Source organism: Nerophis lumbriciformis, linkage group LG18 (assembly GCF_033978685.3).
Source record: "Nerophis lumbriciformis linkage group LG18, RoL_Nlum_v2.1, whole genome shotgun sequence".
NCBI lineage: Eukaryota > Metazoa > Chordata > Actinopteri > Syngnathiformes > Syngnathidae > Nerophis > Nerophis lumbriciformis.
The window spans coordinates 13,905,681-13,918,506 of NC_084565.2; the positions used below are offsets into that span (position 1 = coordinate 13,905,681).

General features: G+C 41.4%; 1 protein-coding gene across 2 annotated transcripts in view; it reads left to right on the forward strand.

The window, feature by feature from the left end:
- The first annotated feature begins 36 nt into the window (after positions 1-36).
- LOC133617618 (mitochondrial fission factor homolog A-like) overlaps positions 37-12,826 on the forward strand; it is a 34,692-nt gene continuing 21,902 nt past the window's right edge. For both annotated transcript variants that reach the window (XM_061977699.2, XM_061977700.2), the window contains exon 1: positions 37-164. The gene's annotated coding sequence lies outside the window, so the exon portion shown is untranslated. The remainder of the gene's footprint in view (positions 165-12,826) is intronic.

Consider the following 12,826-nt stretch of genomic DNA (forward strand, 5'->3'; position numbering starts at 1 on the left):
ACCGGGTTTTCACAACAGCGTGTCAGAGCCACATGACCAAATTTATGTGGGCGGGACATGTATTCACTTGTTCTATACTGTTCCGGTTGATGCTTAAGATTTTGTAGAATAAACCGCCATTCATGTATTCCACGATTCTCTAAATTGGTGCTTCAACTACAAAGGTATGTTGTCTTTGGTTTAGGTTCAGGAAGGTGTTTCATTTCTGAGGTTTGGCTGGCCTTCAAATGCAATTATATGGCTGTCAATAAATCAACGTATGGCTTTAATATGTGACGTAGTGGTAACACAACGTTGGTTTTTGGAAATTACACGCTAACCACTAAATAACAAGGCTGACATGGCGTTGGTTCTTTTCAAAGACGTCGAGGTCATTTTATGTGTCAACTGCGAGTCTTCGTGTCAGTATTATGTAATATTACGCAAAGCAACGTGAAATAATCTCTCTAAACTAGATATGTTCGTTTATAAAGGCCTCGTGTCATCGCATACATTAGGCGATAATGCGTAAAAACACGCACTCTTAAACACACCTGCCATTTAAATTAGACTTCATGCTTATGATGGAAATGGTTTCTACGACACCTCACTTGTATCAATCTCGTATTTCTGACTATGTAAACAAAAACCATAAAACGAAACATGTTTTGAGTCAGTAAGTACACCCACCATTTTTCAGCAACCGTTTTTATTACGGTACATCTTCACAAAGGACAATCCTATTGAAATTAAATTACATAGCCCACAATGCATTGCCAGGCGATATTGGAAGGCTTCGTTTGAAAACACTTATTGTTGCTGATCATTCTTTCATTTTTATTAATAACGTGTGCGATTCTAAACTGCCACAATAGAGGTGGGAGAGATACCATCCATCCATCCATTTCCTACAGCTTACCGGGGGGGGCGCTGGAGCCTATCTCAGCTACAATCGGGCGGAAGGCGGGGTACACCCTGGACAAGTCGCCACCTCATCGCAGGGCCAACACAGATAGACAGACAACATTCACATTCACATTCACACACTAGGGCCAATTTAGTGTTACCAATCAACCTATCCCCAGGTGCATGTCTTTGGAGGTGGGAGGAAGCCGGAGTACCCGGAGGGAACCCACGCAGTCACGGGGAGAACATGCAAACTCCACTAGGGATGTCCCGATCCAGGTTTTTGCACTTCCGATCCAATACCGATATTGTTTTTGCACTTCCGATCCGATACCGATACTGACCGATACTGGCCTATCCGAGCATGTATTAAAGTTTAAAGTTATTTAGCCTACTTAGTTGTCAGAATCATGTTGAAAAGGGTTTTAGTACTCTTGATAACTACTAGCCAGCTGAATTAGGGGAGTTTGAATAATACACAATGGTTGGTAACAAGAAACTGACCTGTTTATTCAAGGATAAACACAAAATAGACAAAATTATACATGACAAACAGAAATGGCATCATTGAAACTAGGGCTGGGCGATATGGCCTTTTTTTAATATTGCGATAATTTAAGGCCATATTGCGATACACAATATATATCTCGATATTTTGCCTTAGCCTTGAATGAACACTTGATGCATATAATCACTGCAGTATGATGATTCTATGTGTTTTGATTGATTGATTGAGACTTTTATTAGTAGGTTGCACAGTGAAGTACATATTCCTTACAATTGACCACTAAATGGTAACACCCGAATAAGTTTTTCAACTTGTTTAAGTCGGGGTCCACTTAAATTGATTCATGATACAGATATATACTATCAGATATATACTATCATCATAATACAGTCATCACACAAGATAATCACATTGAATTATTTATAATCCGGGGTGTGGAGGGGGGCGCCTGATGTAAGTGTCAAAAAGACAGCCAAAAGAGTTTGATATGAGAATAAATCTAAAGTTAAAATATAGGGTAGAAATGCACCCATTTGCAGGAAATGTAGTCTTGATTTTCAAAATGTTCTTTCAAGGCTTGCATGTCTACATTAAAATATTCTTCTTCATACTGCATTAATATATGCTACTTTTAAACTTTCATGCAGAGAAGGAAATCACAACTAAAAAAATCACAAATTTTTTCATACAGTGTTGATGTGGAAATTTTTGCCTCGGCATTTTGATGGTGTGGACGTGTGGCACCGAATGGAGATAAGCGTCTCGACAGACGTCACAATATTTGAACAATGATGACGAAAACTGTTTTCTCTGTCGTGTCCGTGTGTCGAAAATTGTTATGCGCTTATTTTTTTATTTGATTTTGTGCGTGGCATAGATTTGCCGTGCGCAGAGGACGTTTGAGCAGGCGCGCACCTTAGCGGCTGCGCTAGCATCACAGCTAACGTTAGCCATGCTGCTACCTCTCTGCTGGGAGAGGACGTATACGTATGTGACGTGTGACGTGTGTAAGAAGTTGCGCTTGCTGTCTGTGAGAAGGAGACAGAAGAAGGAGTGGGAAGAGCCTGTAGTGCAATGCCAGCAGCTAAAAGCAACTGCGTGAGAATCCATAGACCTGTGGATGTGTTGAAGGTGTGCTGGAAAATGCGGAACGGAAATAGGGAGCAGCAGAAAAGTGGAATGTATTATTTAAATCTGTGCGTTGGAAAACACGGACCGCAGTTTTTTTTTAAACTGGATCTGGATCGGCATTTTCCCATGCCTTGCCGATACGCATTTTTTGGCAAATATCGGCGGCCGATCCGATCCAAATATCGGATCGGGACATCCCTAAACTCCACACAGAAAGATCCCGAGCCCGGGATTGAACCCAAGACTACTCAGGACCTTTGTATTGTGAGGCAGATGCTCTAACCCCTCTTCCACCGTGCTGGGAGAGATACAACTATCTTTAATCTCACATTCCTAAGATCATTTATGAAACAGAAGGGTGAATGGCAAAGGCGAGCATAGATTGCTGCAATCAATCATTCAGATGTGTTGTGCAATGGACAACTTTGTGTTTAATCGGATCATTTCATTTCAGATAATTAAGAAAGTGTTATAAGTAAACATAAATCTAAAATAAATGACAGCCCCACTTTGCATGACTTGATGTGCTTGGTCAAAGGACTTTGATAGTAGTTCTATTGTATTGATAATGATACGGTACAGATTTGTCCAGGGTGTACCCCGCCTTCCGCCCGAATGCACCCCAGCAACCCCCGCGACCCCGAAAGGGACAAGCGGCAGAAAATGGATGGATGGATGTAGCTGCCACATAAAACAAAAGTGAAGCGACATGAGAACAACATTCTCCCAATCCTGCCCTACAGTCACAGTGTGCTGAGATGACCTTAGATTGATTATCCGTGATTATCCAGGATGTCAAACTTGGGTCGGATCATTTCTGAAAGTGCGTGATTCTAGCCTTGACAACACGATGTCCGCTGGGTTTGTACAGAAGTCACAAAGACATACACTAACAAACCGGTCATAGCTTTTATAATTTTGAAAGTCTTTCAAGATGTAAAATGGGCTGGGTTGAAAAATTAAGTTGTTTACCAAGTCCGAGTAAGAAACATGCTGGGAAATGTTGTGATCTGTGCTCCACTCAGACTGGTCGATCTGGTAAGGATGCTCACATCCAGTTGCGGCTGTTTTATCCTTATAACGGCAAAGGGACTTATTATCTAAGGCAGTGGTTCTTAACCTTGTTGGAGGTACCGAACCCCACCAGTTTCATATGCGCTTTCACCGAACCCTTCTTTAGTGAAAAATAAAATGGTTTTTTTCAAATTCAAGACAAAGTTATATGTTTGTGGTAACACTTTAGTATGGGGAACATATTCTAAGTAACAAAGACTTAATTTAGAGTTTTTTAGACACTAGGGGAACATATTCTAAGTAACAAAGACTTAATTTAGAGTTATTTGGTTAGGGCCAGGGTTTGAGGGTTAGGGTTATAATAAGGCCATGCCGAATAAGGCATTAATAAGTACTTAATAATGACTAGTTAAGAGCCAATATGTTACTAATTTGCATGTTAATAAGCAACTAATTAATGGTGAATATGTTCCCCATACTAAAGTGTTACCATGTTTTTTTTACTGGTGCACAAAATGAACCGTGCATGAACATCACTTTGTTCAAAGAACAAAACCAACACAGTGCATAAACTCACAACAAACTACACACCTGCAAATCAGTCAGCTGTTGCCATATCCGTATTACGCCGATAGGGAGAAGTTTTTATTCACACAATGTGTAATAAGTGTAAATAAGTGTCTGGACCTCCGCCGAACCCCTGAGCCCGACTCACCGAACCCCTAGGGTTCGATTGAACCCAGGTTAAGAACCACTGATCTAAGGGCTCACAGTATTTCTCCATCGTATCAGAGCCGTTGCAATGTTATTTGTCACTGAATAGCTTGGAAATATTGCATGAAGCGCTCTCAGTGAACAAAGCCTACCAATATGGCTGCCGACAATGCATTGTGGGATACTTTAGCAAAAAAATCCGAAGTCCTCTATAGCAGTGGTGCCCAACCATTGATCCGGGGACTGGTAACTGTCTGTGACGCATTTGCTACCGGGCCGCAGAGAAACATTAAATAATTTATAAAGGACTGCATTTTCTCCGACTTAACTTTCGCCTGTCCCACTAGACACACCAAAAAGCTTGTTTATAGATGTACAATACAACTTCTCATAGGAAGTTGCAATTTTTTATATTTGTTATAACTTCTTGACATGATACAATGCACATTAATAAACATATAGAATATACATTTGACAGATTGTAGCCAAAGGATGATTTCCATCTGCACCTTATTGCAAAGAAACAAGCCCAGGGCTCCCACTAATTCAGCGTTCTAATGAGTTGTATTTTTCATGCACTTATTTTGGCTGTATTTATCTGGCACAAAAGCCGGTCCCTGAAAATAATGCCTACATTGAACCGGTCCGTGGTGCAAAAAAGGTTGGGGACCTCTGCTCTGTAGGAATACACTTTTTTTTTTATCAACTGTGAAGTGAAGTGAAGTGAATTATATTTATATAGTGCTTTTCTCTGGTGACTCAAAGCGCTTTACATAGTGAAACCCAATAAATAAGTTACATTTTTAAACCGGTGTGGGTGGCACTGGGAGCAGGTGGGTTAAGTGTCTTGCCCAAGGACACAACGGCAGTGACTAGGATGGCGGAAATAATTCAACATAACCTAGGCAAGATTGTCAAAATAGCTTGCAGCTCTTTGAGCCTGGATGCTGCCACTGCTGTTTAGGCGCACCCATTGATCAACTTAAAATGTTTCTGTTTATTTGCAGACTAATTTAATTCTATTATTACTTTTGTCGTTTTTTTTTTATATGTTTGTTTTTTCTTGGGGTTTTTCCTTTTATTTATTTATTTTTACATCTGTTCATCCTTATTTGTTTTCTTGTGTGTGTATGTATACTGTGTAGGGCTGGGCGATATGGACTAAAAAGTATATCTTAGTGAAAATATACATATAAGGATATTCATTTTTTAAACGAAATTCACTGAAATTGAACTGAATGACAATTGTACTGTAAACAGTCAGTGGCACTTTTATTAACCCAGTTAGTCAAGATGGGTATTAACAGCACAGAAAATAAACTGTGTAAGTAGCACAGAATTACATAACATAAATACGATAGAAAAATAATATAATATAATAGAAAATTTTTCTTTCGAGGTAAAATAAATAAATAACATACCTGTGCAAATAATACAAAATGTATCAAACCCAGATAAAAACTAAATTTGCAAGCAGGCACTTTTTCATTCCCAGTCAACGATGTAATGGACTGTCACACATGGTAAACAACTCAAATTAATGTGTTGGGCATTGTTTTATCCAGACTAGAGATGTCCGATAATGGCTTTTTTGCCGGTATCATATATTCCGATATTGTCCAACTCTTAATTACCGATACCGATATCTACCGATATATACAGTTGTGGAATTAACACATTATTATGCCTAATTTTGTTGTGATGCCCTGCTGGATGCATTAAAAAATGTAACAAGGTTTTCCAAAATAAATCAACTCAAGTTATGGAAAAAAATGGCAACATGGCACTGCCATATTTATTATTGAAGTCACAAAGTGCATTCTTTTTTTTTAACGTGCCTCAAAAGAGCAGCTTGGAATTTGAGACATGCTCTCCCCGAGCATAAGAAGGTTGAGGCGGGGGGGGGGGGGGGGGGGTGTATATTGTAGCGTCCCGGAAGAGTTAGTGCTGCAAAGGGTTCTGGGCATTTGTTCTGTTGTGTTTATGTTGTGTTACGGTGCGGGTGTTCTCCCGAAATGTGTTAGTCATTCTTGTTTGGTGTGGGTTCACAGTGTGGCGCATATTTGTAACATTTGTTTATACGGCCACCCTCAGTGTGAGGGTGGCCGTATGGCTGTTGACCAAGTATGTATGGCATTCACTGATTGATTGATTGGGCCGGCACGCAAAGGCAGTGCCTTTAAGGTTTATTGGCGCTCTGTACTTCTCCCTACGTCCGTGTACCAGTCCGTACAGCGGCGTTTTAAAAAGTCATACATTTTACTTTTTGAAACCGATACCGATAATTTCCGATATTACATTTTAAAGCATTTATCGGCCGATAATATCGGCAGTCCGATATTATCGGACGTCTCTAATCCAGACGCATACATTTGTCCGAATGTGGCCAAGTAGACGCATTGTGGGTTTCCTGGATGTCGTCTACATCGCTAAAAGAAAAAAATCTAAGGAAGAGAATCCCTCTGCCATCTTCCACTAGTTTTTTTTATGTATAAATCGCCCGCTTTAAAATTCCATCTTCTCTTCTCCGACACTCTCATCGTCATTTGGGATGTGCGCGTCTTGTGATTTCCCTTCCTGGTTCCATGACCCGCCCTATCTTGCCTCTGATTGGCCTGTCCGAAATGTTTTGCCCTAATCTTAAACAATCGTGACTCATCATAGTAAACCAACCAACCAATCATGGATGTTCTTATACGTAAACCATCATTGATTTTCCCGTATACTTTGTCCCCTGCCCGTGGAGTTACACTCGTCCACTTCTTTCTTTCTCTTCTCCCTCTCTCTTCTTTTGCAGCATGTAGCTTAGCTAACCGCTACATGGGTCTAAAATAGCTAAGCTACGGAAATCGCTACTTGTTTAAAAAGTAGCGAAGCTACTGGGAAATGTAGTTAAAAGCCTACTGAAACCCACTACTATCGACCACGCAGTCTGATAGTTTATATATCAATGATGAAATCTTAACATTGCAACACATGCCAATACGGCCGGGTTAGCTTACTAAAGTGCAATTTTAAATTTCGCGCAAAATATCCTGCTGAAAACGTCTCGGTATGATGACGTCTGTGCGTGACGTCACGGATTGTAGAGGACATTTTGGGACAGCATGGTGGCCAGCTATTAAGTCATCTGTTTTCATCGCAAAATTTTACAGTATTCTGGACATCTGTGTTGGTGAATCTTTTGCAATTTCTTCAATGAACAATGGACAGCAAAGAAGAAAGCTGTAGGTGGAAGCGGTGTATTGCGGCAGGTGTTGTGCCGGATAACACACCCCCGCCGTAAAATGCACCCCTTGACTGTTGTGCCGGATAACACAGCCGGTGTTTCATTGTTTACATTCCCGGAAGATGACAGTCAAGCTTTACCATTGGCCTGTGGAGAACTGGGACAACAGAGACTCTTACCAGGAGGACTTTGAGTTGGATGCGCAGACGCGGTACCGTGAGTACGCTTGCAGCTGCGGCTTCCAAACATTTGATCGCTGGCCCGTACGTGCGTGCCGCTATGTGCATGTCACGTACGTAACTTTGGGGACTTTGGGGAAATATATGTGCTGTATGAACTTTGGGGAGGTGAACGGTACTGTGGGCTGTGGGATTGAGTGTGTTGTGCAGGTGTTTGAGTTGTATTGGCGGGTTATATGGATGGGAGGGGGGAGGTGTTTGTTATGCGGGATTAATTTGTGGCATATTAAATATAAGCCTGGTTGTGTTGTGGCTAATAGAGTTGTGTTTATTTACTGTTTGAGTCATTCCCAGCTGAATATCAGGTCCCACCCGCCTCTCACAGCATCTTCCCTATCTGAATCGCTCCCACTGCCCTCTAGTCTTTCACTCTCACTTTCCTCATCCACGAATCTTTCATCCTCGCTCAAATTAATGGGGAAATCGTCGCTTTCTCAGTCCGAATCGCTCTCGCTGCTGGTGGCCATGATTGTAAACAATGTGCAGAATAGAGGAGCTCCACAACCTGTGACGTCACGCGCATACTGTCTGCTACTTCCGGTAGAGGCAAGGCTTATCAGCAATCAAAAGTTTCGAACTTTATCGTCGATGTTCTCTACTAAATCCTTTCAGCAAAAATATGGCAATATCGCGAAATGATCAAGTATGACACATAGAATGGACCTGCTATCCCCGTTTAAATAAGAAAATCGCATTTCAGTAGGCCTTTAAGCTACGTAGTAGGGCTGGGCGATATATCGAGTTTGTAAGATATATCTATTTAATTTTTAAACAAGATATGAATTAAGAAAATATCCTAATATCAATATAATTTATGTCACGTTAAAATGACCAAACACTGCTTATTTGTTGTGTTCCTTGTTCTCCCCGCTCCCCTCGATGGGCTACGAAACCCCTCCCCTTCCTCCTTCCAAGACGTGCTTGCAGTATAAGAACATCCATGATTGGTTGGTTGTTTACTATGGTGAGTCACGATTGGTTAGGGACAGGCCAATCACAGGCAAGATAGGGCGGGTCATCGAACCAGGAAAGGAAATCACAAAGTGCCCGCCTGCAAATGTATTTTTTTATCCAAGTTTGATACATTTTGTATTATTTGCACAGCCATGTTATTTATTTTACGTAGAAAGAATATATTTCTATTTTTTTTATGTTATGTAATTCTGTGCTACTTAAACAGTTTCTTTTCTGTGCTGTTAATACCCATCTTGACTAACTGGGTTAATAAAAGTGCCACTCACTGTTTACAGTACAGTGTCATTCACTTCAATTTCACTGAATATCGCTCAAAAATGAATATCTTTACATGTATACTTTCTCTGAAAGTTTACATATAAATATATATATATCGAATATCGAGTTTAAGTAAAAATATATCGAGATATACTTTTTCGTCCATATCGCTCAGCCGTACAATGTAGCGAATATTTGCTTGTGTGTTGTTGTTGTGGGTCAGTGTAGTGGGTGGGAGAGGGCAAGCGCGTCTTGGAAGGAGGAAGGGTAGGGGTTTAATAGCCCATGGAGGGTTGAGAAGCATTGGGAAGCGAGGGAGAATCAAGGAACACAACAAATAAGCGGCATTTGGTCATTTTAACGTGAAATAAATTATATTGATATTAAGATATTTTCTGCATGTCGGGCAATAGATGATGTACATTTCTGTATAGTGTAAGTAAAATAGTGCGGGGAAGTTAGCGGTCTTGCCCTGACTTTTTATTTTTAATGCTGGAGGAGTTTAGGTTACTTCCACTACATTACCATCTTTTTCTTTCTACTGCACCTTTATGGACAGAATTTCTAGGTGCAGTCAGGGCGTTGAGGGTATCTGGTTTTGGTGGCTGCAGGATTAGGTCTCTGCTATTTGCAGATGATGTGGTCCTGATGGCTTCATCTGGCCAAGATCTGCAGCTCTCACTGGATCGGTTCGCAGCCGAGTGTGAAGCAACTGGGATGGGAATCAGCACCTCCAAGTCCGAGTCCATGGTTCTCGCCCGGAAAAGGGTGGAGTTCCATCTCCGGGTTGGGAGCAAGTGGAGGTGTTCAAGTACCTCGGAGTCTTGTTCACGAGTGAGGGAAGAGTGGATCGTGAGATCGACAGGCGCGGTGCGGCGTCTTCAGTAATGCGGACGCTGTATCGATCTGTTGTGGTGAAGAAGGAGCTGAGCCGGAAGGCAAAGCTTTCGATTTACTGGTCGATCTATGTTCCCATTCTCACCTATGGTCATGAGCTTTGGGTCATGACCGAAAGGACAAGATCATGGGTACAAGCGGCCGAAATGAGTTTCCTCCGCCGGGTGGCGGGGCTCTCCCTTAGAGATAGGGTGAGAACTCTGTCATCCGGGAGGAGCTCAAAGTAAAACCAGTGCTCCTCCACATCGAGAGGAGCCAGATGAGGTGGTTCGGGCATCTGGTCAGGATGCCACCCAAACGCCTCCCTAGGGAGGTGTTTAGGGCACGTCCGACCGGTAGGAGGCCACGGGGAAGACCCAGGACACGTTGGGAAGACTATCTCTCCCGGCTGGCCTGGGAACGCCTCGGGATCCCCCGGGAGGAGCTGGACGAAGTGGCTGGGAAGAGGGAAGTCTGGGCTTCCCTGCTTAGGCTGCTGCCCCCGCGACCCGGCCTCGGATAAGCGGAAGAAGATGGATGGATGGATGGATATTTTCTTAATTCATATCTTGTTTAAAAATGTATCAATATATCTTACAAACTCTGTATATTGCCCAGCCCTAATACTTTGTATATATATTTGTATCTTCATGTTTCTTTTTCATAATACTTAACGTTATATTTTTATTTTTCTTATATTTATTTTTCTTCTAATTATTGATATTAGTCGTATTGAAACATGTGTTGTTGTTTGTCTCCTCCCCCCTGTTTTGTGGGCCTTTACATTGCCCACATTTCAATGTATACTACTGCATATGTGTTGTTGTAAAAATTCTAAATCTTAAATAAATCATCCATCCATCCATGTATATAAAAATAGCTGGCAGCACAAGTATGTAGCAAGGTATTTGTTTTGTCTCCCGTCAAACATGGTGGTGGGCGTATCATGAGAGCTGCCGGTACTAAGGAGCTGTGGTTCACTGAGGGAGGCATGGCCAGAGATGTCTTGCTGAGAATACTGAAAGTAAAGGTGGTGGTGGAGTGGCAAAGTATATCTACCCCACATCTGAACCCAATTGAGCACCTGTTTGGGCATCTTTAAGTGGATGGTGGAGGAGCCTAAGGTGCCTAACATCCACCAGCTTTGTGATATCATGGACACAATTTGGACACTTTTACTGTAAGGTGTCATAAGTCATTTTCACAGTAAATCTATACTACTTTCCAAGCATTACACTGACTACTTACTCTGAGTTATATCCAAGTTTCATATAGTAGAAGCAGTAATAAAATGGCTGATGAAATGTGAGGTGGTTTAGTCACTTTAATGAAATACAATTTACTTCTGGCCATTTCTTCATCATTTCAGCTACACTATCATCTCTATTAGTGACAGTTTCTGCACTAGTTTGTGGTCATTTGTTATCAAAAAAGAGACATTAGGTCTGAATGGAACAGTTACAAAAATACTTATTTCACCCTTTTGAACAAAATTTGAACAATTTCGCTTGTGGATCATTAAAGTTTGTCTAAGTCTAAGTCTTTGATGTGTTCCTCCAAATGCGGTGGAGAGCTACTAGTTTCTCAGGCTGTGTGTTGAAGACCTCTAATCTTGAGCACCCTGACTCTGTTCTGGGAGATTAACCATATGGTTACCTGAAAATAAAATACTTGGAGTTCAGAAGATTAATCGTCGTTAGGGAACTCTGAGGTCACGGTTGGGAATCAGGAGAACACCATCATTGCTTTCAAGAAAACTTTACTACATCTTAGACTTAGAGGGAACTGAACAAGCACATTGGCAAAAAAGACAGGTATTTGCTGGTTACCCTGTACCAGGGCTATTCAACTGCCGGCCCGGGGGCAAAATCCGCCCTGGAAATGACACCATATCGACCACCAATTTCAGTTCAAAACTTGGGAGACTAATTACTAAAAACACTAATTTGCGTATGGAGGAACTTGAGGACCACTGTGAACACATTGGTAGATCCTTGCATTGACATTTTAACCTGGTTAGCAAACATAGAACACTGGGTGTTGTGATTTTCATAGCTGAGGCGTTCCTCAAGGCACCCCTTTAAGTCCTCTCCTTTACTGCAGTTATTTTTGGTAATATGATTTATGTAACTAAAGTGTTGCTGTAGCTTCTTTACTTCAGATGCAGTCAGTTGTCATTTGTTCTACAAACCCTGTTTCCATATGAGTTGGGAAATTGTGTTAGATGTAAATATAAACGGAATACAATGGTTTGCAAATCATTTTCAACCCAAATTCAGTTGAATATGCTACAAAGACAACATATTTGATGTACAAACTGATAAAAGTTTTGTTTTTTTCAAATAATCATTAACTTTAGAATTTGATGCCAGCAACACATGACAAAGAAGTTGGGAAAGGTGGCAATAAATACTGATAAAGTTGAGGAATGCTCATCAGACACTTATTTGGAACATCCCACAGGTGAACAGGCAAATTGGGAACAGGTGGGGGCCATGATTGGGTATAAAAGTAGATTCCATGAAATGCTCAGTCATTCACAAACAAGGATGGGGCGAGGGTCACCACTTTGTCAACAAATGCGTGAGCAAATTGTTGAACAGTTTAAGAAAAACCTTTGTCAACCAGCTATTGCAAGAAATTTAGGAATTTCACCATCTACGGTCCGTAAAATCATCAAAGGGTTCAGAGAATCTGGAGAAATCACTGCACGTAAGCAGCTATGCCCGTGACCTTCGATCCCTCAGGCTGTACTGCATCAACAAGCGACATCAGTGTGTAAAGGATATCACCACATGGGCTCAGGAACACTTCAGAAACCCACTGTCAGTAACTACAGTTGGTCGCTACATCTGTAAGTGCAAGTTAAAACTCTCCTATGCAAGGCGAGAACCGTTTATCAACAACACCCAGAAACGCCGTCGGCTTTGCTGGGCCTGAGCTCATCTAAGATGGACTGATACAAAGTGGAAAAGTGTTCTGTGGTCTGACGAGTCC